The following is a 22,111-nucleotide window of genomic DNA, read 5'->3' as shown; positions in this document are numbered from 1 at the left end:
GTTTAAGGCAATATCAAGCAGAAAGGGAAGGAGGGTGGAAAGGAGAATTCTTGATTCTTAAGTATGTGTGTGCAATAAGGTGTAGCCAGAATTAAAGCAAGTCTACAGAGTAAACATGACAATTCAATTAAATAAGAACAGAACAGACCATATTTGGTGGCAGTATAAAAATCTACACACACTGTATCTACGAGGAACTTAAGCAAATAAATGGCTTCTCTTTGCCAGTCTGCACGTTATTTATAACAATGTGGTAAATCCTTCTAAAAAGCCAAGAGAATTTAAGATTTCAATGCCGAAATTGTTATTCATAGTTGAAAATAATATATATAATTTTTAGTAATCAAAAATCCTTGAAGATTGTTTTATTTTGTTCAGATTTTAAAAGCACAGATCTTCATAAAAATATATCTTGTCTCTTTAGCATTACATTCTCTATCCATTGTCATGTGTCTGATATTCTGGAGACATTTATTATTTCTTAGCTAATTGCTTTTCTTTTCTTTTTTTGGATTAAAAATTTTTTCCACTGTACATTTTTAAAATTTACATATATGTGCTATTCATTGTTTCTAAAAAGTTTAGCTAATTGCTTTTTGATAGAGAAACACATTGTGCTTGGCTGTGGGAAGGGGAATATTTATATCGACAGTTCCCATTCAGATGTCATAAGACCATGCCTCATACCTGACACCATCTCAGGAGTTGCTGCCTGCACAGAATGTATTTTATAAATATTCGTGAAAAGAAAAATGAGCTGAATCTCCTCAATATTAGGAATGCAGATTTACTTTGGGTCATATAAAAGATTTAGTGGGTATTGTATACCATAATCAGAGGTAGCATTGTGTGAGGAACAACATTCTGGGCTTGGAAGTGGGAGATGTGAGTTCTAAACCTAGCTTTGCCACTAACCAGCCAGGTGGAGAACCTTCACTTCCATAGCACTTAAAGTAAGATCACTGGACTGAATGGTCTGTAAGAGTCCTTTCCAGTAGACATAAAATTCTATAATTTTATTATTCCCCTCTAAAGTATAATAAATTATATTAATATCTGCATAAGGAAAAACTATAGGCATACTGACAGCATCATTAACTAAAATGATATTTATTCTTATCTAGACAAATAATTTTTTCATTATGATGTTCAATTTTCATTACTGGCAGACATTTTAGTGCATTTAAAGTTCAGTTTTGCATTTCCTAACTAGAACTTTAGTTTGGCTGCACTTAGCTACATTTGCAAGCCTTAGCAAGACATTTAATATGATTAAAGCAAACAAAGGATTATTCCCTATTACAGAAGTATGAACAAAATGCTGGTTTATTAATTTTCTGCTTGTTATTTTGTGCTAAGAGAATTCTATCTTGTAATACGCCTATTTCATTTGTCTTAGGAAAAATAAAAAGATATTAAAAGCTGTATGCATCTCAAATTGTTAGGATTTAGGTGCATTAAAAATAATTCACTATATATTAAAATTAGTTACATTAATTATTTTATTGGCTTTCATAAAATAAACTAATTGTTTTATTTCCTCACCTGAAAGGTTGGATTTCAACCAACGTTAATGCCAATGAGTGAGCTAATGTTAAGTGTTCTATTTATTTAAAAATATCATTTGTTTTTTTAAAAGCATATTTAATACTTATAAAGAAAAATATCTGTGATAAAGAAATGTAACCTGACTAAAGCTAATGGAATTATAAACTACAGTTCTGTAGAGCTGCTACAAGTCTTCACTGTCACCTATAAATTCATTTACTCTAGAAGATGTATCTGCCAATTTTCAATATGGAACTAAGGCCAGAGGACATTCCTAATATGCATATCCCAGTATACTAATAAATGTCTCGTAAGCTAAGAAAAGTTCCACTTTAGTCAATCCAAAAAGTCTTTGCGTGTAGAAAATGATAAATATTTATTAAATACAAAGTAGAAGAAAATAGAAATTCAATAGCAAGCTTAAGTAATGGGGAAGTCAATTAAAGCAGAGGATACTGCCACCCCTGATTAGCAGTATAATAGACTTAAATAATGATGCAGAAATGATGATAAGCAAACACTAATCCCAGTCCCAGAAGTAGCCAAATAAATAATAGCCAAGTAAACAACAGGTAGGAACATAGGAAAATAAACTGCCATGGAAAAACTGTAACAATTTTTCAAAAACAGAAAGTAATCAGCATGAATATTGAAAATAAAAAAATTAAAGGACACAAAAAACCAATTTGTAATCCAAAACCAATAATTCTATTAGCATGCCAAACAACATAAATCTAAAATGCAAAGCACTAAGAAGATAGCAGAGAATATCATTAGTATTACTGTCACGCTTTTTTATTTTATTTGTTAGAATGTGGCATAATCTTCAGATTAAGAGATTTTGAGACAGAATGTAAATAGTGTCATCAATTTATGCCCTGCAGAATCCTTTGGGAACAACAGCACAAATAATTCAAATTATTGTATTTTGATGGAAAACAGAATGGAGATTCCTCAAAAAACTAAAAATAGACTTACCATATGATACAGCAATCCCACTCCCAGGGATATATCCAGAGGGAACTCAAATTCGAAAACATATATGCACCCCAGTGTTCATAGCAGCACTATATACAATAGCTAAAACATGGAAACAACCTAAATGTCCATCAATAGATGACTGGATAAAGAAATTGTGATATGTTTATACAATGGAATACTACTCAGCCATAAAAATGAATAAAATAATGCCATTTGCTGCATCATGGATGGACCTGGAGATGGTCATTCTAAGTGAAGTAAGCCAGAAAGAGAAAGAAAAATGCCACAGGATATCACTCATATGCGAAATCTAAAAAAAGAAAAAAGAAGATACTAATGAACTCACCTATAAAACAGAAACAGACTCGCAGACATAGTAAACAATCTTATGGTAACCAAGGGGTAAGGGGGTGAGAAGAGATAAATTTGGAGTTCGAGATTTGCAAATATTAATTACTATATATAAAAATAGATAAAAACAAATTTCTTTTGTATAGCACAAGGAACTATATTCAATATCTTGCGATAACCTTTAATGAAAAAGAATATGAAAATGAATATATGTATGTATATGTATGACTAGGACATTATGTTGTACACCAGAGATTGACACATTGTAACTGAATATGCTTCAATTAAAAAAATTTTTTAAATGAAATTAAAAAAGGAAAAAACCCAAATTATTGTATTTTGCAAACTATACTCCCTCACATATGTTCCTATGAAGTTATAATGATTGTAGGTTTTGTCATTAAATCAGGCCTGGGTTCCAATTTAAATATCACTTTTAGCTGTCTAAACTTGAGCAAATTATTTGATCGCTGTTCCTTATAATGTACATTTCAAAGTGCATATTAATAATATTCCCTCAAAGATTAGATGTAGGGATGTAAAATTACATCCACAAAATGTCTAGCACATAAAAAGCATCTGGTTCATAAAAGGCCCAAGTCTACTAGCTTGTAGTTACTTGGCAAAATAGCCATGTCTTACAATAAATTATATCCTTAAGCAGAATGCCTCATATATAATATTTTATAAATAATCTTTAACATGCAAATGAGACTCAAGTCATTAAAAAGTCTCCTATTTCCAGGAAAGAAATCTGCTCAAGAAAGTTTCTCAGCTTAACTCTGTTAGTGAGGTGTGCACTCAACTCATCTGCAGTCCAGGGCTGCCTAATCCAACCAAAGCAAAACTGATGAAAATGACCCTCTTCGTCAATTAAATAGTCTTTTATCAAATTGATTCCACTTACTAATGAAATAAAGCAACAAACAGACTATAAATCTTTAGACGTGAACATAGAAGTGAGGTAGTGAGCATTAAAAGCTCTTAGTGGAATGGTCTGAACACTAGTAGTGTTCAAATTAAAAGGCACAAGTAGATAGATTTCAGCCATAAAATATGATGGACTTGTCTTTCAATAAACCATTTCTAAGAATTAAATAGGAATGTTCCGCTTTATAATTGAGGAGTGTTGACCGAATTTAAAAAGTTCCTCAGTTTTGCCCAACAAAGCCAAGATTTTTAATATGCTTCTCATTATTATTCAAACAGGAAAAAATAGTATACAATAGTATTCACTGGGACAACCAATGCCACTAGCCATGGTGAAGGTAATCACAGAGAACTAGTGTCTGAAGTTAGATGTTTCCACTCTGTCCCTCAGCTGCTTCTAGTCCAATAGCTTGCGCTCAGAGTGGTACTGGGTGGAACAAATCTGGACAGGTGATTTGATCATCTTGTGTCCCTCCTTAAATGAGAATCTTTTTTTTTTACATTCTTTTTTTAAATTTCTTTCTTTCTTTTTTTGCAACTGGAGGTAATTAGGTTTGTTTATCTATTTATATTTTTAAGGGAGGTACTGGGAATTGAAACCAGGATGTCATGCATGCTAACCACTTACTCTACCACTGAGCTGGACCCTTCCCCTGAAAATCTGATGATGTTACTTTTCTGCTTATACTCTTTTTAGGTGCTGTGCATAATATGAATTATTCACGCATGGGAGGCAAATACAGTAACTCATCTTCACTCTCCCCCTTCAGAAGCCCAGAGCATTCCTCAACCACAACCTCCCAGGCACTCTGGTCCACTTAGCTTGCCTGAGTCTGGGAGTTTTTCTCCAGACTGCTTCAGGCAGCCACTTCCAATCAACCAAAGACGGCCATGAAATAAAACCTATTTGCCTCCTGAATACACTGCTAATTGGAAGAGTGCTCTGCCCAGAGGAGGGTCTAGGCAGCAGAGGATTCACAGGTAGGGCAGAGTCAGAGAAGAAAGATGTAGACAGTGCCAGTCCAAGTAAGGAAAGTGATGTGTGGGCCCCATGTCACCTGCATTTTTACCCTGCTGGCCAGATAATCCTTTTATGCAGATGGTGTCTTGGGATCCTAGGCTGATGCCATTGACAATCAATTATATAATTATCTTCCTCTTCCTCTGGTCCCCTGCTTATGTAAAAATCTTCTGTTAATATTTCGTTCCCATACAATTTTATTTGCCTATAGAGTTAGAATACCACGCCCATGATGGCACTACTATTTAAACGTTTTGTGACACATATATATCAAGTCACACAGTAATCAAGAAGCAGTGCCAGGACTCAAACCTAATTCTTTCCAGGTGTCAGATTTAGCTAGCTTTCCAATTTACATTACTGTGGCGCTAGTAGATAGGAAATGCTGCTTTGTTCTGCTTTGATCCGATGGTTTGATTTTGTAAAAGCAGATTTCCAAAAAGTTTTCTTTACAGTGACCTAGCCATTCCATTTGAGGTCTAGGCAAGCTTGGCAGCTTGGAGTCATAGATCTGCCCCATCCACTGACTCCACAGTAGGAGAGAAGAAAAGTAACCTCTAATGTCCAGAAACCGGTCTGATGCTCACAACTAGGTCTTACACGCACGCCACTTCAACTTGGACTATCATTAACAGCTAAGCTTTGTTCTGCTGTTGGAGAACATAACAGAACATGAACTTCAGTGTTAGACAAGGTCACTCTGGGACTGTAACGGAGTGAGAACAAAACGAGTTCACTCTGCAACCCACACAACCCCAAATGCCTTCCTCTCACTAAGCCGAAATAATGATACTTGTTTACCAATTACAATTGACTCTTGAACACCATGGGTTTGAATTGCATGGGTCCACTTATAGGCAGATTTTTTTTTCAATAAATACCTACCACAGTAAAAAAAAAAAAATGTTATGTGACAATACATTGGAACTCTGTTTTATACATCACTTCCTGTGAGGACAGTTAACATGAATTCACCTCTAAGAAACTGGTCAATTCTTGATGTGTTGACAAACATAATTTCTGAGCCTACAAAGTAAGAATTCAATCCAGAACCATGATGCTCTCCCCAAAATCTATGTCATCTTATGATGTATCATAACAAGGAAATAGCTGGAGTTTATTGCTAATGCGACCTCTTTCCCACCAGACCCTCAAAATTTAACACATGGAAGACAGGTCCCTTGTGATCTGAGCCTCATTTTTTTTAACCAATTTTACCTCTGATGAAGTCCAACAGTTAGTACCAACAGCAGGAGTGTCACCCACTGCAGTGTTGGTGAAAGAAGATAGGATGCATAGAATCTCAAGTTAATGAAGCAAAATATAAAATAGGAGAATGATAAACAACATTGGAAGTTGGAAGCATCAAAAGCTTGTAGTATTAACCTGGTTGTAATATGATATGGAAAATGGGTCTAGATCCAAAAGCTCTATCAATAAGGAGACTTTTAGGAGTTCTGTTGTATTGTGATGCTTCGTGCTTTGGCAGAAAGACGGTAGCTGAAAGCAGCTGCGTGACTCTTGTACCCCTCTACTCAAACCAACCTTGTGCACAAACCCTAGGTCTAGCTATCTTGATTACTTGCTGCTCTGGAATTGGTATGTTTCCCACACTCCTGTGCCTTCGCACATACTTTTCCTTTTTTCCAAAATATCCCTTTACTCAAGCCTTCCCCTCCTTCTGCTCCCACAGCATTTACGGAATTGGAATTTAAATTGTCCCTGTATATTTCCTTTATAATTGGGTAAGTTCCTTAAAAGCAGAGCCCTTTTTATGTCATTTTCATTTCATTAAAGTGCCTTTCACAGAACTTTATGTACAGCAAAGATATGTAATTTGATCATTGAATTACTCATTATAATATATTGATGGGAAATCTTGATGCTTTTATAATGGTTGAAGATATTTATTCACTTATCTGACAAATGCATATTGAGGTTTTTGTTTTCTACTTCTTTAACGTGTCAGACTTTGTGCCAGGAATGGGAGATATGAAAGTGACTCAATCTTGACCATTAAGAAAATTACAGTCTTAGCAGAAAGTTGACACTTTTACTCAGTCATGTTGCTATCCAAATTCCCACAAAATACACATAGACTATAAATGTTTCGTTGAACTATTTAAATAATAGATTAAAGGTGAGAATTTTAATTTATGCATTGGTTATTCATCAAGTCTTTATGTAACTGAGCAGGACTATATTGACATCATTTGTGACCATCTGATATCTGTAATGGTGCTCATAACTGCTTAACTGCATAATGGTTTAAAGGGTTTTTCTCATGCTCTTGCTGACCAAGGTTGGGCTGGAGAGGAGGGAGGCTTGGGTGGTCCACCCAACTACCTCATGGTGCTGTGTGCAGGGATCCTGCTCAGTGCCCTGCTCTTGACTCTTTGCGACTTCCTTGTATCCTGTTGTTCAAGCTGCAGGCTTCAGCCTGTAGCAGGAGGTCCCAAGCCTCAGCCTGCCTAAAAGTCTAAAAGCATTTATCAGCCTGACTTTAAAATGCACAAGTTTTTCACTAGGACTCTCTTCCATGGAGCCCCTTCCTAGGCATCCTTTGTTCCAGGTACAAGAATATTAAGAGAATCCCAAAGCTGGAGGTAGACTTCACACCCAGCAGAGGGAAGGGGACCACTGCATCTGCGAAAACAAGAACAACTTTGCAACAATTCTTTACCTTGTATATGATCTCTCTATGGAAACTAGGTCTGCCCCTTGAACTCTTGGACTTTTACTGTAAAACCCCTTGTCTTCTTTCCCCAGTAGGCTGATAGTCTTAGAAGCATTAGCCCACGGTGACCTCCTTTGCCTGGCAAAGAAATAAAGCTGCCTCTTCTACTTCTTCCAAAACTCTGTTCTTGAGTCTCAATTCAGTAAGTGGGGTACGAGGGCCAAGTTTTGGCAACATTTATAGATTAATTTCCTCTGCTTAATAAACATAGTTTCAGCATAGAACTACAATGTGCATCAAAGATGAATTTGACAAATAACCCCACATTCTCCCAATTTTCCATTACTGAGACTCACTGACTTGCTCAGTGATAATGATGAAACAGTACATTTAGTGCATTAACCTTCAATAACCAAATCAAAGGCAGATTTTTATTACTTATGTCCAAACTATTCAGTTTAACGTTAGCCCATTTCCTCTTCAAAACCACATCAAAAAACAAAAATGCTACAGATTCATGTGTCTGGTTTATTAATTCAGTAATTGTAACATTTAGAATCCACAAAACAGAAGTGTTGTTTGACCCCTAAAAAGAATATATTTACTATAGTTTAACAACATTTTTTTATCTTAATGAAATTCATATATCAGCTTTTCTCAATGCAGCACCTAAATATCAATTAAAAACACTAAAAAGTATACAGAAAAGGAAAAAATTTGCATGCTAATTTTTTACATTCTAGGTATAAAATTCTGTGCTAACAGGCAAATGCTGTACAAAGTTATACAAAGTATACTTAATAATTATACTAAGCAAAGTCCTGGGCCCACAAACAAAATTGCAAAGCCTAGATAATGACAGCAAGTGCAAGACTAAAACACAAAACAAATTGAAAAACAAATGATGTTACCTTGTTACCAGTTTTTAAAACTGAAAATATTATTCAAGATACACTCCAGCCTATATTTTTCTTTGACAATTTTAACTTTTCCTTTAAAAAATTTTTCTTTGGAGTCTAATTTTCCTGTCAAATCTCATGTTCTTGGTAAAGATTTCTTTAAATCAAGTTTGACATTTACCACTTACTTGTTTATCCCAGTATGTTTACTGAGCTCCCATCATTAGCTTCCAGGCACTGAGGATCCTGAGACTGAAAAAACAGATAAGGCTCCTGCCACAAAAAAGCTTTCTCTAGAACACACAAGGAAGTAGAAAGAGAAATAATAACCAGAGAAGAAATCAAAATCTAATTTCTACAACTCAATTCAATTCCCTGGAGTCATATACCTATCTTGAGGAAAATCAGAAAATATAGACCCTAAATTTAGTCACAAACCTTAGTCTAGATGTATTTTCTAGTAACTGTTTAGAAGAAATCAGCAGTCACTGGGACTCAGCCCCAGCAGCACTAGTCATCACCCTTATCCTTAAGACTGTGTTGCATTAAGCTTTCCAAAAATAGGATTCACATTTTCAAATTCACATGTTCCTTTATGTATCCCCAACAGATCTCTCCTCCAACAGAGAAACATTATGTTCTTCCTAGACTATCATTTAAACCACAATTCGGAGACTTGAATGTAAAAAAATCAGGAGCTGGACTAGCTCTCTAAGGCCCCTATTGGCTCGAAATTTTAGGAAACAGCAGGTGCCACTCCTTCACAATCTGAATACCCACATGCTGGGGCCTTTTCTCCCTCAGGTTACAGAAAGATAACTGAGCAGGTGTGCAATCAGATTGTTATTCACATTAGAAACGCTATGGAATCACATCTCATTTTACCCTACGTCATTTCCATCAATGATAGGCTGCAATAAAGGTTACACACATTATTATGTTGACATAGGACAGTTATCTATGTATATAGATACATAGGCGACAGTTTGATTTTACGATTAACCACGTGAGTTTTGAAATCAGGCAAGTGTGGATCTGAAGCCTAGCTATGTCACAGTTGATGAGATCTACACAAGTTCTACAGCCATGCTGTGCTTCAGTTTCCACTTCTATGAAATGGGAATAATAAAAATCTACATCAAAGTATGATATGTCTGAGGTCCTTAGTAGGCACTAAAGATGTCAGCTATTACTGCAATAACACATTGCCATTGAAGAGAACACAGAATAAGTATCTGTGGAAAGTCCCCTAATATAAGAAAACATAAATACAGAAAAAATATCTTGAAGATGCTATTATCTCTAAATGTCATAGCAAATTGTCCCATTTCCATAAGACTTGGATCTCTTTTCAAATTCCATTCCAAACACTAAAACTTCTCTATGGTTTCCAAATAGGGCTTTTAAGCTATTGAACAAAAATAGGTATATCTGAACAACTTTATGGTATATGTCTAACACATTTATAGATGAGGCCAATACAGATAAGGAGAATAGAATCTATAGAAGAGACTTTTGAAACATTTAGAGAATTCAAGGTGTTGAACTCAAATATAGACTCCAAAATCTAACTGGAAAAATTCAAGCATATTATTTTTCAAAATATATTACTCAAAAATTAATCCTGATCAAAAAAATGTTAAGAAAATAAGTAAAAAGTACAAACTCAAATCAATTTTCAACATTAAAATATTCCATTTAAAAGGGGCTCATATGGACTTGATAAAGTGCTCATATGATTCACTGGAAAGTCTCTCTCACTTTCTTTCTCTTCCTCCATCTCTCCCTTCCTTTCTTTCTACCTATTTTGTTTTTAGAATGGTAGAGATTGTATTCATTTTTTTAAACTTTTATTAAGGATTATTATATTGAGCAAATCTCTTATCCTCTCAGTATCCTAATTACCTTGCTTAGAAAGTAGGAATGATAGTAACTTTACCTATTGAACAGGGAAAGGAATTATACTTGTCTAATGCCTTTAAAACAAGCTTCATCTTGCCATAAAACTGTACACAAAAAGATACTGAAGTGCTGATCACTGAAATTTTATATAAATATTTCATATCATAAATATTAACTATTCAGGCAATATTTAATATAGCACAATTCTAGTGTTATCAGATAGTGTGGATAGTTACAATGGGAAGAACTAGCAACAACAGATGTGAACAACTATGTAAACTACCCCAACACACAAGCTAATGTTAGTTCTTTTACTGTGACACAGGCAACCTGGGCCTCATGGTGTATCTTGTTCTAATCATTGATTGAGCTATTATATCAGAAAATTATACATCTGGAAGAAACCTTAGAGATGTCAATGGATTTTCAGTCCAGTAGATTTTTTTTTCCCTAATGATGATTTCCTAGATGTAGTCATTATCATGTTTCTGAAGGATACAGTCTGTATGCAGTTTTAATGTAGATTTGTAGTAAGTGAAACTGATGGACCCAAACCAAAACTACATATGTTATGTAGGAAAATAAAAACCTAATTAGTAATTATTTTTCCACTCATTAACAATGGCTAATGATGTATTTTGTAACTCCACCAAATCCAATCTTTTCTATCACGCTGATGTGTTTGTGATTCCCTAATTTTAGTCCTTTCAGAGTAATATTTACCAATAGAAATAACTTTATGTCAGTGCTACTCTCGACACTACCCTAATTCTACACTTTCTGCAAAGTCAATCAGACCTATAGGGTAAGTTCTTAGCCTAATTCTCTCAATAGAACTGACACATTTTCTAGTTGTCAGTGCCCTTGTTTAACAGCAGAAAAGTTAATTTTCTCTTCCTGATCCATAATTTCAAATGAGTCTCATAATAACATAATAATTACAAAATATATAATTACATAATAATAATCATGTAAAATAAATAGATCTGTTTACTTTTTTGGATGGTCACACACTCAATTGCAACGTCAGGACTAGTAGCCTTTCCACTGCATTATTCCCTTTAAAATATATACACATTCCCTTATATGTGTGTGTATGTCTGTTTTAATACATATGTATTGGTAACACACTCATTGAAAAAAATCCAAGCAATACAGAATGTATTTATTAAGATTGCTTATGTCAACTTGAGAGAGTCCTATTCACCAAAGGCAACCCACCATTGACAGTTTCGTGTCCTTCAGAGCTTTACTATGGCTACGCAGGCAATGCACAGAAGCAGGTTCAAGCATAGTATTCTACACCTTTCTTTTCTTTCTTCTTTTTTCTTTTTTTACTTTGGCCATCTTTCCACCCCAGAACATACACATTTATTTATTTTATTTAAAAAGCTCTCTATTCACCAGTCCACTCTTAAACGTGCATATTTTCTTTTAAGGTGCCTATTTTAAGCACATTAAACATTTTGTAATGCCCCAACTGTAACTAAAAAATTCTACAGAGTGTGAAAAATCAAGGATTTGCACTTCAAATAAGTCATCCTCTCTACTGTTTTGTATGATTTAATTTTTATAATGAAATACTTTAAATATGTATATTAGAACTTAAAAACACTTTGGTCAAATTACTTTAAATTACTATAGCAATTTGTTCTGAAAGACCATGGCATCACTCTTCTCATATATAGTCATGCAAACACATATAAAACATTTACTATCTGTTAATGTTGATATATACAGAACATTTTCATATATGCCAATATTTTCCAGAAAGTATTCTTTGGAGATAAACTCATTGTTACTCTTTTGTAGCTTGTTTTTCTGTAATGTAAGTCAGTAAACAGGGTTTGTTTCATATGGACACATCATAAGAGAAAGGATGGCACTGGTTTCATAATGAAACTATAGCAATAAGCAGCGAGAAAAACAAAAGATAATGAAATAGAATTTTTCGTTAAAAGGCCAACAGCAAATAATAAACAAATGTCTTCAAATTGTAAACCATATGGCTTGGGTTTCTGTCAATTATAATAAATTATTTGAGGAACACAAGTGGGTATTAAAACCCTTTTTGAAAAAAGCTAAATACAGGTTTTTCTTTAAACATTTTTCAAACGCTGCTTCTAAAATCTCTTAGCAGTTAATTGTCTTCCAAATATTACCCTCGTTCTAAGGTAAAAAATACAAAAGATAATTAGTTCCTCTGGAAGTCTCCATGTTTGCCTTATTGTTCTGAGTAGAAATATGCATATTTGCATATCTGCCAAGTTCAACCCATTTTGCTGGAGAATTCCCAGTGCACTGGATCTTGGCCAAAGAACTAAGCTGGATTGTTGAAAGTTCCTTTTTCTCCATCTGCAAAATTTCACTCTCCCTCTGCTGGCGGTCACAGACACCCTTCACAGATATTAGGTTTGGACATGCGATGAAACACACATTTGTTCCCTTTAAGCTTTACGACAATGCATACTTCAGTATCCCCTTCTTATAAGTATTTTACTTTAGAGCAGCTCTCTAACTGGCGTTCACCGTTCCCTGTGGAGCTGAATAAAGCTTTTCTGTGATGAGCTCTTCCTATAAGTTTTGCAATTCTTACCATTATTTGAAGAGTTCAGAAGCACTTCTAAAAGCTGTAAGCATTTTACAATGTTTTCTTTGCACCACTGAACAGCCCCAGCTGATGAAAGCAAAATGAAAAGGGCCAGATGTATGCTGAGAAGGGCACGATCTTTTCTGTGAGATCAGTATTTCCAGCTTTAGTCCACTGTTGAGGGTAAGGTCCTGCTTTCCTCATATGCTTTGTCTCTAAGCATGGGGATTCAGACATCGGAGATCACTATGATTTATATAAGTTTGTAGGGGAAAAAAGCTCTCCAACTTGCCCAAGAAGAACATGCTTACTCCATTGTTTATTTGTTTACAAAATTTTAAACACTAAAGAACATGGTGGATAAAAATAACTAATACAAATTTTACTGTTGTGCCCCTGATTAATTATGTGACCAATATGGTAACTGTAATAAAAAATTACTAGCATTGCTAGAATTACAAATAATTTGTACAAGTCAAATGGAGGGACTGGGAGAGGAAGGCAAATTTTGCTTTGAAAAGATTAAGTGATCAATTAGCTCATTAGAGCTTTGTTCACTTTATTGGATACCAATTCTTTCTACACGGTCCATGTTGTACATAGACTGAATACAGAATGAGGGATTGGTTCCAGAAAAATTCATCATAGAGCGAACACTTTCCCCCTCAAAAATCCTATTTTTTTTCCTTTCAGAAAAATTGGTAGTACTTTGGTTTACTGAATTTTCATTTTCTCCCTTTTTCACAGTGAGGACAGAAAAAGGGTTTTTATGCCAAACATAAACAGCTTTAACCAAAAACAAAATATAACAAAACAGGAAATAGGATGAAAGAAAAGATTCTTGTCTTCAGTCACAAGAATTGTATGTTACAATAATATAAGGATAATATAGCTATTATGTTTGGCTGAAAGAAAAAAAGAGACTAGAAACTCCCACTTTGATTTGATGGTTGTTAACACTTAAATGGATTAAGAGGAACAAATTTAATTCTGTCATTACTCCCAATTATATATAATTACCAGGGGAAAAATATTATAGAAAATACAGAGCCTGAGTTTTCTAAATTTAAGCAAATTGTTATAATTATTGATCAGAACAAAAGTCAGTTATCCATCACTGTAGGAAATGTTTCAAATACTACATTTGATTTAAACAAAAAGATAAGAAATTGCCACCACTGTGGTCTAAGCGTTTTTTGACACCACAGGCAAACAAAAATACACACATTAGCAATAATCATGTCAATGCAGGGTATTCTATTCCTTAACATGAGAGAAGTTTATTAGTCTTTGCTATTTTTTCCCAGTAGTCCTACACAGTTTAAATAAACCTTGAAAAACCATTTAAAAACTCAAGACTGTAAATTTTATATCTGGCCCACATGATGTCACATTCAACCCTTTTAATTGTTCTCATTTCCTTCCATCACTTTCTTCTCTATAACTAGAACAAGATTTCACAGACCAGTAGATATGGATCTTAATGTGTCACTCAGGGATATACCACTAAGTAGAAGATGTCAGGACATAACCCAGAACTGAACTCCCTCTCTTTTCTCAGGAAACGAATCTTGGAATGAAAAGACAAAGCTCTCCCCTTCAATGGCCAGATCACCAAGCCAAGGATATCACAAGGAGTGCTCAGCCAGCCAGAGTTCTTCCCACCTGGCCTCAATATTAAAAGTTATTGGCGGCATAAGCCCCAAGTGGCCTGAGCCCTGAGAGACAGTCCTCTAATCAGCATAATATTAAAAAAGGATTGTTTGGAGGCAATGAAAAAGGCAATAGGTTCTAAGGAAACAAACCCTCATTGGACTGTCAGAGCTACTCTTTCTCAGTGAGCTGTTGAAGGTACTTAACTTCTTGGGAAGAACTCTGCAGTGAAAGACCAGCCCTCTTCTTGCTACGTCTCTAACAGTTTTGAATGTCGCCTTCACTTCAGTGACTTCTAACCCCAGCTGGCTGTTGGGTCTGACTTCACTAGGCCACTCTGGTGATGAAATAAAATGATCTGGATCTAAATCTTGATTCCACTACATTTGCTGGTAATTTACTGTGCAAGTTGGAAGAACGACTTAACCTCTACGAGAGTGCATCAAATATAAAATCAAGTCATAACATTTATCTCATTCAGTTGCTATGACTATCAAAAATAACTCAAGAAAACAATTTGACATTGTGGCACCAATCACACATTCAATAATGTCCCATATTAGTCTGAGATTATTACCCTGAGTTCTATGTACTCCAATTTAGCTTTTTTTTTTTTTAACACCATTCCCTGTATCTACCTTATCCAATGTCTAGTTCCCAAAAGGGTAATATTATTTTCTTGAAAACATCCAATTCCGTGTCTGTGGATACTGTTAGCCTTAGACAAAGTCAAACCCTCATGGAAGAGCAACATCTTCATAACTTATACCACATACTTTCATGGCTGCTCAAGATCAAGGCAGTTAAATCCTCTTTGTCATAGTCATATGTTCATCCTTTGAAGACAATAAAGAAGAGTTCTACTCTGGAGCTTAGTAAACAGTTCCCATTTACAAACTTTTGTCATCCTGAAATGAGAACTAATTAAATTGAGTACCTGGCCTTTCAAACCCCAGATTCGTAACATACATAGCAATAGTTTTTATGGAGTTTCTTTGGCCAAAATTAGTATCTATTATCACTAAAATTAGCAACATAAGATAATTATACACTTTGAGTCAAAATAGACACTAACCTATTTTATTAGAGAGAAAAAAACTTATCTTAAAACCACAGTTAATTTATCTTAAGGACTTTATATTTTAATGAAATTCAATATAGTTGTGACCACCTAGGATTGTAATTTTCAAACAATGTTCCATGGAGGTTCAACTGTGATGTCTCAGGGGACCTACCCAAAAGTAGGATAAAGAAGAGAGAAAAGAGGTGACCCAAGTAAGTGGGTTCCAGTTCCCCCATGCCTACTGGAACCAGAATAGTTCTCTTTTTATCTTTATTTACACCAGGTTTTATCTTGCAAAGTGGTTTTATAGCTAAGAAAACATTTGAATGTCCCTGGACTAAAAGATCTCTTCAGTTTTATAAAAATCTCTACACTCTCAAGAAAAAACACTCTAAAAAATCAAAATGGGAAATGGAAATTTAGAGTTCCTATTTAAATGGGCATATTCAGAGTCAATGAACCAAGTTTTCATCTTCAACCCTGTTTAATACTTCAACAGTCTAACTCTACCACGCAAAGGTCATGCTCCAGAGTAGGAAGAACGCGCCAAGCCAAGGACACTTGAGTAGCTACGAACAGCAGACTCCCTTCGGTTGTGGCAAACAAGACATAAGTTTTGGATTTTTAAAAAAGTCATCTATCCCTCAAGGTCAAATAGTGTTCTTAAATTTTGCCATACAAATATTATCATTAGGAGACACACACCAATAATGAGTACCTGAGAAAAGAATACTCGATATCTTTCTCATCCTTTACCTCCAAGCCAAAGATCTCTGATTTCTGACTTTTAGAAAGAAATATTCACACATATAGACTCTTACAAGCACACATATGTTCATGCAAATTACAGGAAAACACCTTACTTAGGTTAAGGTCTTCTAGGTCTTCAAATATGGCTCTATTTTAATATGATTATATGTCTTTTAATATGGCTCTTCTTCTATGGGAGAAGGTCATTATGTATTAGGTTTAAAAAAATCCTTCTCCCACCTAAGGCTTGTCATGATCTACAGTGGCTGACTGAGAATTGTAACCAAGTTGGAAGCTTAAGACCACTGGAAAAATTTAAGGAGTTTGATGACACTACAAATTCCTAGTCATTGGTACCAGCCCTGTCTAACAACAGTGTCCCCAATGCAACTTCCCCTCTCTCGTCCTCCACAAACTCTACTTCAAGCTTTCCTCCTTTCCTCAAATGCTTCCTAACTACTCTGGCCACACCCTTTTCACAGAGGAAATAGAAGCCTTTGTTGATACTCCCCTAAACCTCCCCTACCAAGTCTACAAGCCTATCTGTGTCTGTCCATTTCCTACCGTCATCGCCCAAGTTATGCTGAAGCGGATATCCTCCCATCAGCTCTGGGTAATGCCCCTTCCCGCACTGCTGCTCCGTCCCTTCCTTCCCTCTCAGAAACCCTTTAAGCTCTCCCCTTCTCTGCACTGTTCCCATTAACATTTAAACATGTTTGAGACCCTGTGTCACCCCAACATCCTGGTCCAGGTACTGGATTCTCTTCACTTTTATTCGCAGATGAAATTTTTCACAAGAACGATATTTTTTGCTAACTTTATCACTTTACATCCTATTTATTCTTCAGCCCACTCCAAGATGGCTTATGCGCCCACCATGCCACACAACTTCCCTTGGAATGAACTTCCCTAAGACAAAGGGACCCTAAGGACCTTTATTTGGAAAAATCCAGCGTAGGTTTACTGAAGTTTTCATCTTCCTTGACCTGTTGACAACATTTGCCACTCCATCTCATCTTACCATTCTCTCCCTTTTTTAAGTATTGGAATTGGTCCTCTGTTCTTTATCAGATAAAGATATCTTACAAAAAGTGGTCTCTATACAAAAGTGGTCTCTATATAATCTCTACAAAGGTGGTCTCATGAACCCCATGGTCTTAGTTACCAAATGTGAGACAATGGTTTCCAAAATCTACCACAGATCTCTACTCTGAGTTTCTAAGACTCATCTACTTGACTGCCAGCTTAGCACTTACACTCAGAAGTCTTACTGGTGTCTCAAGTGAAGTAAATTGTATTGTAATATAGTAATACAATAAGACAGGGGAATATCTGCCCTTCCTAAAAATAGCCCAAGCTGATTAGTGCTCTCTCATCATCAGTACTAATTAAATTGCCTAATTTCTCATTTGACACTCAAAAAATTTCCACAAAGTAAATAAAATTCATGCTAATTAAATGACCATTAGAAGAGTATAAACTTATTGGTGTAAAATTATTTTCCTTTCTTTTAACTTCTCTCCAAATTAAGTCTCTTCATTGTACCTGCCCAGAGTTTTGTAAGGCCCTTCAGGAAATTTCTAGGCAAAAATTAGAAATTTTTTTAAAATTCTAATTTTATATAAATGTTGAGTTGGTTTCTTCCCTTTTAGTATTCTCATATATCTTTTATTCATTGTAATGAATTTTTAATTTACTATAAAGGACCAATACGCTTCATTGCATCTAAAATGTCACTGGTCTTTTGCGTGACTGCAGTTAATGACATCACACAGCTCATGCAATAGTTCATAATGCAATTGTTTCCTCGTAACCAGACACCATGGTTTCTATAATACTTTAAATATTTCTTTTTGGAAATAAAGAGATTCTTCTAGACAAGGTTTATAACTTTAGAAAGAAATCAGATTTCCCCAAACCATGCATACAATAGCTATCCAAGACATTTATGTTCTATTATTTCTTTAAGTGTAATATTTCCCTCCCTTTTATTTAAATTTTTTTAATATAAATAGAATCTGGAGAATTCTCCACACTGATGCAATCTATTTGAATTATCCAGAATCAAACTGCCTTATTGACAAGCTTAGAGCAATCAATTTTATAAGCTAAGCTATTTTGAAGATAATTTTTTGATCACAGAAAACAAATCATAAGCCCTTAGGGAAAATAAATGACTTTGATGCACAAATCCCAATATGTTCATTTTATCTGTTGTATCTAATTTCTTTCCCCCACCTCCCTCATTCCACCAATGAATATGTTGGCAATGTGATCAACTTATTCATCTTTCCCTTCCCAGATAATGCTGACAACAATTTCCTAGACTACAGAAAGAAAAGCCCTATCATATAGGTGTTACATTTCTCATAATTACACTGTTATTAAAACTATAACATCTTTATATTTCTGTTTACACAAAAGTTTATTTTTACCAAACTAGAACTTATACATTCCAACCTCTGTGTCTTTTTATAGAATTCCTTCTACAATAATATTAAAATACTAAAAGTACCTTTTGCAACATGGCTGTCATTTGAAATATCAGTTCTTCATGTCCCTGTTCAGTTACTTACCTAAAAGAACAAAAAAGGAAATATAAGTTTGAAATCACTTCAATTTATCATTAAGAACAGCTTTTACATTTATAATAAAAATAGGTCTATAGTATGCACTAATAAATTCATTTATAAGAAAATTGTGACTCCATTATAAATGCAAAAGAGCAACTGAAAATATGTAAATATTTCAAGAGCTCAGAAAACTAGGCAAAACAGAGTAGATGAAAAGATGGAAAAATAGCATACACATTGTGCTGTACACCAGAAACTGACACAACATTGTAAACTGACTGTACTTCAATAAAAATATATTTTTTTAAAAAGAGGAACAGATTTAAGAAACTATGAAAATGTTTGTCTATTCATAAGGAACTTTAAGCAACATTAACAGATTTGAGATGGTCAAGATAATTGAGAACAAGATAAATTCTTGTGTTTATACTTGAGAATTATTTTCATTGGTTCAAGTTTAGTATGCCAAACAATATTTAGCCAATACACTGTGGTTGATGCTTTTGTTATATTCTGTATGAAAGTTCACATAATCTATACTAAAACCTTTAATGTTAAACATTACAAAAATAGTAAAATAATTTTAGAAACAACAAAAATCACTCTTATTCCACTATCTGAATTTAACACTGTTTTTATTTATCCATGTTCTTTCTCTTTCAATCTATGAATATAAATATGTACTTGTTTAAACAGGTGAACATACATCTAGCACAAGTACAAATATGTTCTCCTTTAAACATATCATACACAAGACATGTAAGTACAAAATGCATTATTTTTCTTATTTATTGTTTATAATTATTATTTTATTATAAATAATAATTACAATATATTATAAATTATATAACATATAATTTATATAATAAATATCATATAATAAAATTATATAACAAATATATGAGATGATTATTATAAATTATAATTATTAATATTATTATAATTATTTTCCATGTCACTGCCTACTGTTCATACATGTCATTGTAACACCTGCAAATTTGTGCACTGAGCTGCTGTTTCCTAATTTTCTTAGCCATTATCTTTTTAATGATATTTAAATATTGTCAAATTTCTATAAATAATAATAATTTAAGTATGTGTGTATACATATCCTTTTTTTCTTTTCAGTTCCACTCATCCTTAGTCCTAACTTCTGCTGCTTTATGTGTGTCCCTACATCTAGTAAAATATATCCTTCCTCGTTCTTGTTGTTCCAGAATATACTTTTATAGTCATGCCTCTGTCTTTCCCAATTGAAGCTTAGTATCAATTTGTTGACAGTTTAATTCCTTAAAGTCCAACTAGATTTATTACATTGCATTCAGTCTATAAATAGACTTGATAAGAATCTACATCCCAATAATTGTCATCTCATCCATCCTTTATGTAAATCTCCCTTTTCATCTCCCCAAAAAAGTGTTCAGTTTTCTTTGTATGGTCCATGTATACCCTTTGCTAAGTTCATTATGAAGTACTTAATACTTTTTCCAGCAATATCAACAGAATCTTCTTTCTCACTACATTCTCTCTCTGATATACATTACTACTATTAATTCCTACACTGTCATTTTGTGTTTATTCTCATTAGAAAGTTTACAGGCTTTTGAAAGTTTTTGACATTTCTCTAATTACATCACAATTTTTAAAACTATAAGGAAAATTCACAAATTCTTCCTGAGTATTCCTATTACAGAAGTTAATATTATTAGACAGACTATGATATGCAGAACAATATGGAGTTAATGAGTGAGGATGATTAAGATGACTTACTGAGCCACATTTCAAAAGCAGGCTTTGATTCTAGTGTGTCCTTCCATTTGGAAATTGTACGACCTCATATATAATATTCAAATATTCAAATATTTTATATCTTTGCATTAGGAGCCTGTAAGTACCAAACTAAATAGTTTCCCCGAACAGATTTTTAAAGAAAACTTACTACACAATTATATCCTTTGGCTTTTCTCAGAAAGCTATTTTAGGTGTGTTTGCACCTTACGGGAGAAAAAGTCAAAGGATGTAAACTGTGGTTTCACAGGAAGAGCCTGGCTTTGGAATCCCACTGGCTTGGCCTCAAGACCTGACTCTGCCACTTGCTAACAACAGGCCCCTCACAAAGGGCTTAACTCCGAGCCCAAGTTCTCCTGCAGTGAGTTTACTTGGAGGCTTAGAGATAGTAGGTAGGATACACCTGGCATAACTCTGGCACTCGAAGACTGATAGGTATCATCATCCATTGACAGAAAGCTATGTCTTGACCTCATTCTAAGCATTTTACATATGTTTATTCATTTAATCTCACAATAGCCATGTGAAATATTATGCACATTTAGTCCATGATGAATGAGTTCAGAGTCTATACTGAACAAGTTCACAGTAATAATTAGTGCTGATTCAGAATTCTAGCCATTGGCTCTCTGATCCTAAGTCAATGTTGTCTCCACGATGGCCACCTGTCTCCTGGTTTCATTACTTTCCCTACTAAGCTCTGGCTTTTCATAATATTCTACAGATTGCCTTTTAATTTAAAATGACTGAAAAAGAGTCTTTTCAAGTTTACTTTAAAATCCAGTGAATAATGTCTATAATCTTGAAACTGTCATTAAAAACCGTTATTATCTGTCTGATTCAAAATGCCTCTTCCAACATTAATCATCACTACTTCCCTTTATTTGTCCTACAACCAGACCAAATTCTTTGCTATTTCCTTTTACATACCTGCAAAATTTGATCTCATTTTCTTATCCTTAGGCTTTATCTCAAAACAATTCATTTTTTTTTTTAATTTATTACAAAAGAAGTAACTGTTTGTGCTGGTTATTTTCTCAGCACTCTTGAGCTCCCATCTGCTCACTTTTCTTCTCTGCCCTGCTCTCATCCTGTGTGTGATCTCTACACACTGTGTCACACAAGCTCTCCTGCACACTGGCTTCCATTTGCATTTGTTCAGTAGGATGTGCCAGCAACGGATCCCAAAGTGGAATGAGACAGAGATTGAAATCTGTATTCATGGCAGTAGCTGCATTCCTCTAGTATTACAGCCTCCATCAGATGGTTCCCCTTCTACATTCGAGTAACATAGTTTCCTCCACCTTGGTCTTTCCTTTGGTCTTTCAGGTCTTGCCTAAGGGTTAGGGTGGTTGCCCCATGGTAATTCACCACCTCTTGATGGT

General features: G+C 34.5%; 1 long non-coding RNA gene across 1 annotated transcript in view; it reads right to left on the bottom strand.

Moving 5' to 3' along the window:
• The window catches only part of LOC116658024, a 100,314-nt gene that overhangs the window by 4,341 nt on the left and 73,862 nt on the right, over positions 1–22,111 (bottom strand). The window contains exon 2 of the long non-coding RNA XR_004313249.1: positions 18,881–18,941. This is a non-coding gene — a long non-coding RNA (uncharacterized LOC116658024). The remainder of the gene's footprint in view (positions 1–18,880; positions 18,942–22,111) is intronic.

This window comes from Camelus ferus, chromosome 2, assembly GCF_009834535.1.
Source record: "Camelus ferus isolate YT-003-E chromosome 2, BCGSAC_Cfer_1.0, whole genome shotgun sequence".
NCBI lineage: Eukaryota > Metazoa > Chordata > Mammalia > Artiodactyla > Camelidae > Camelus > Camelus ferus.
This window is presented reverse-complemented; position numbering and strand designations above follow the sequence as displayed.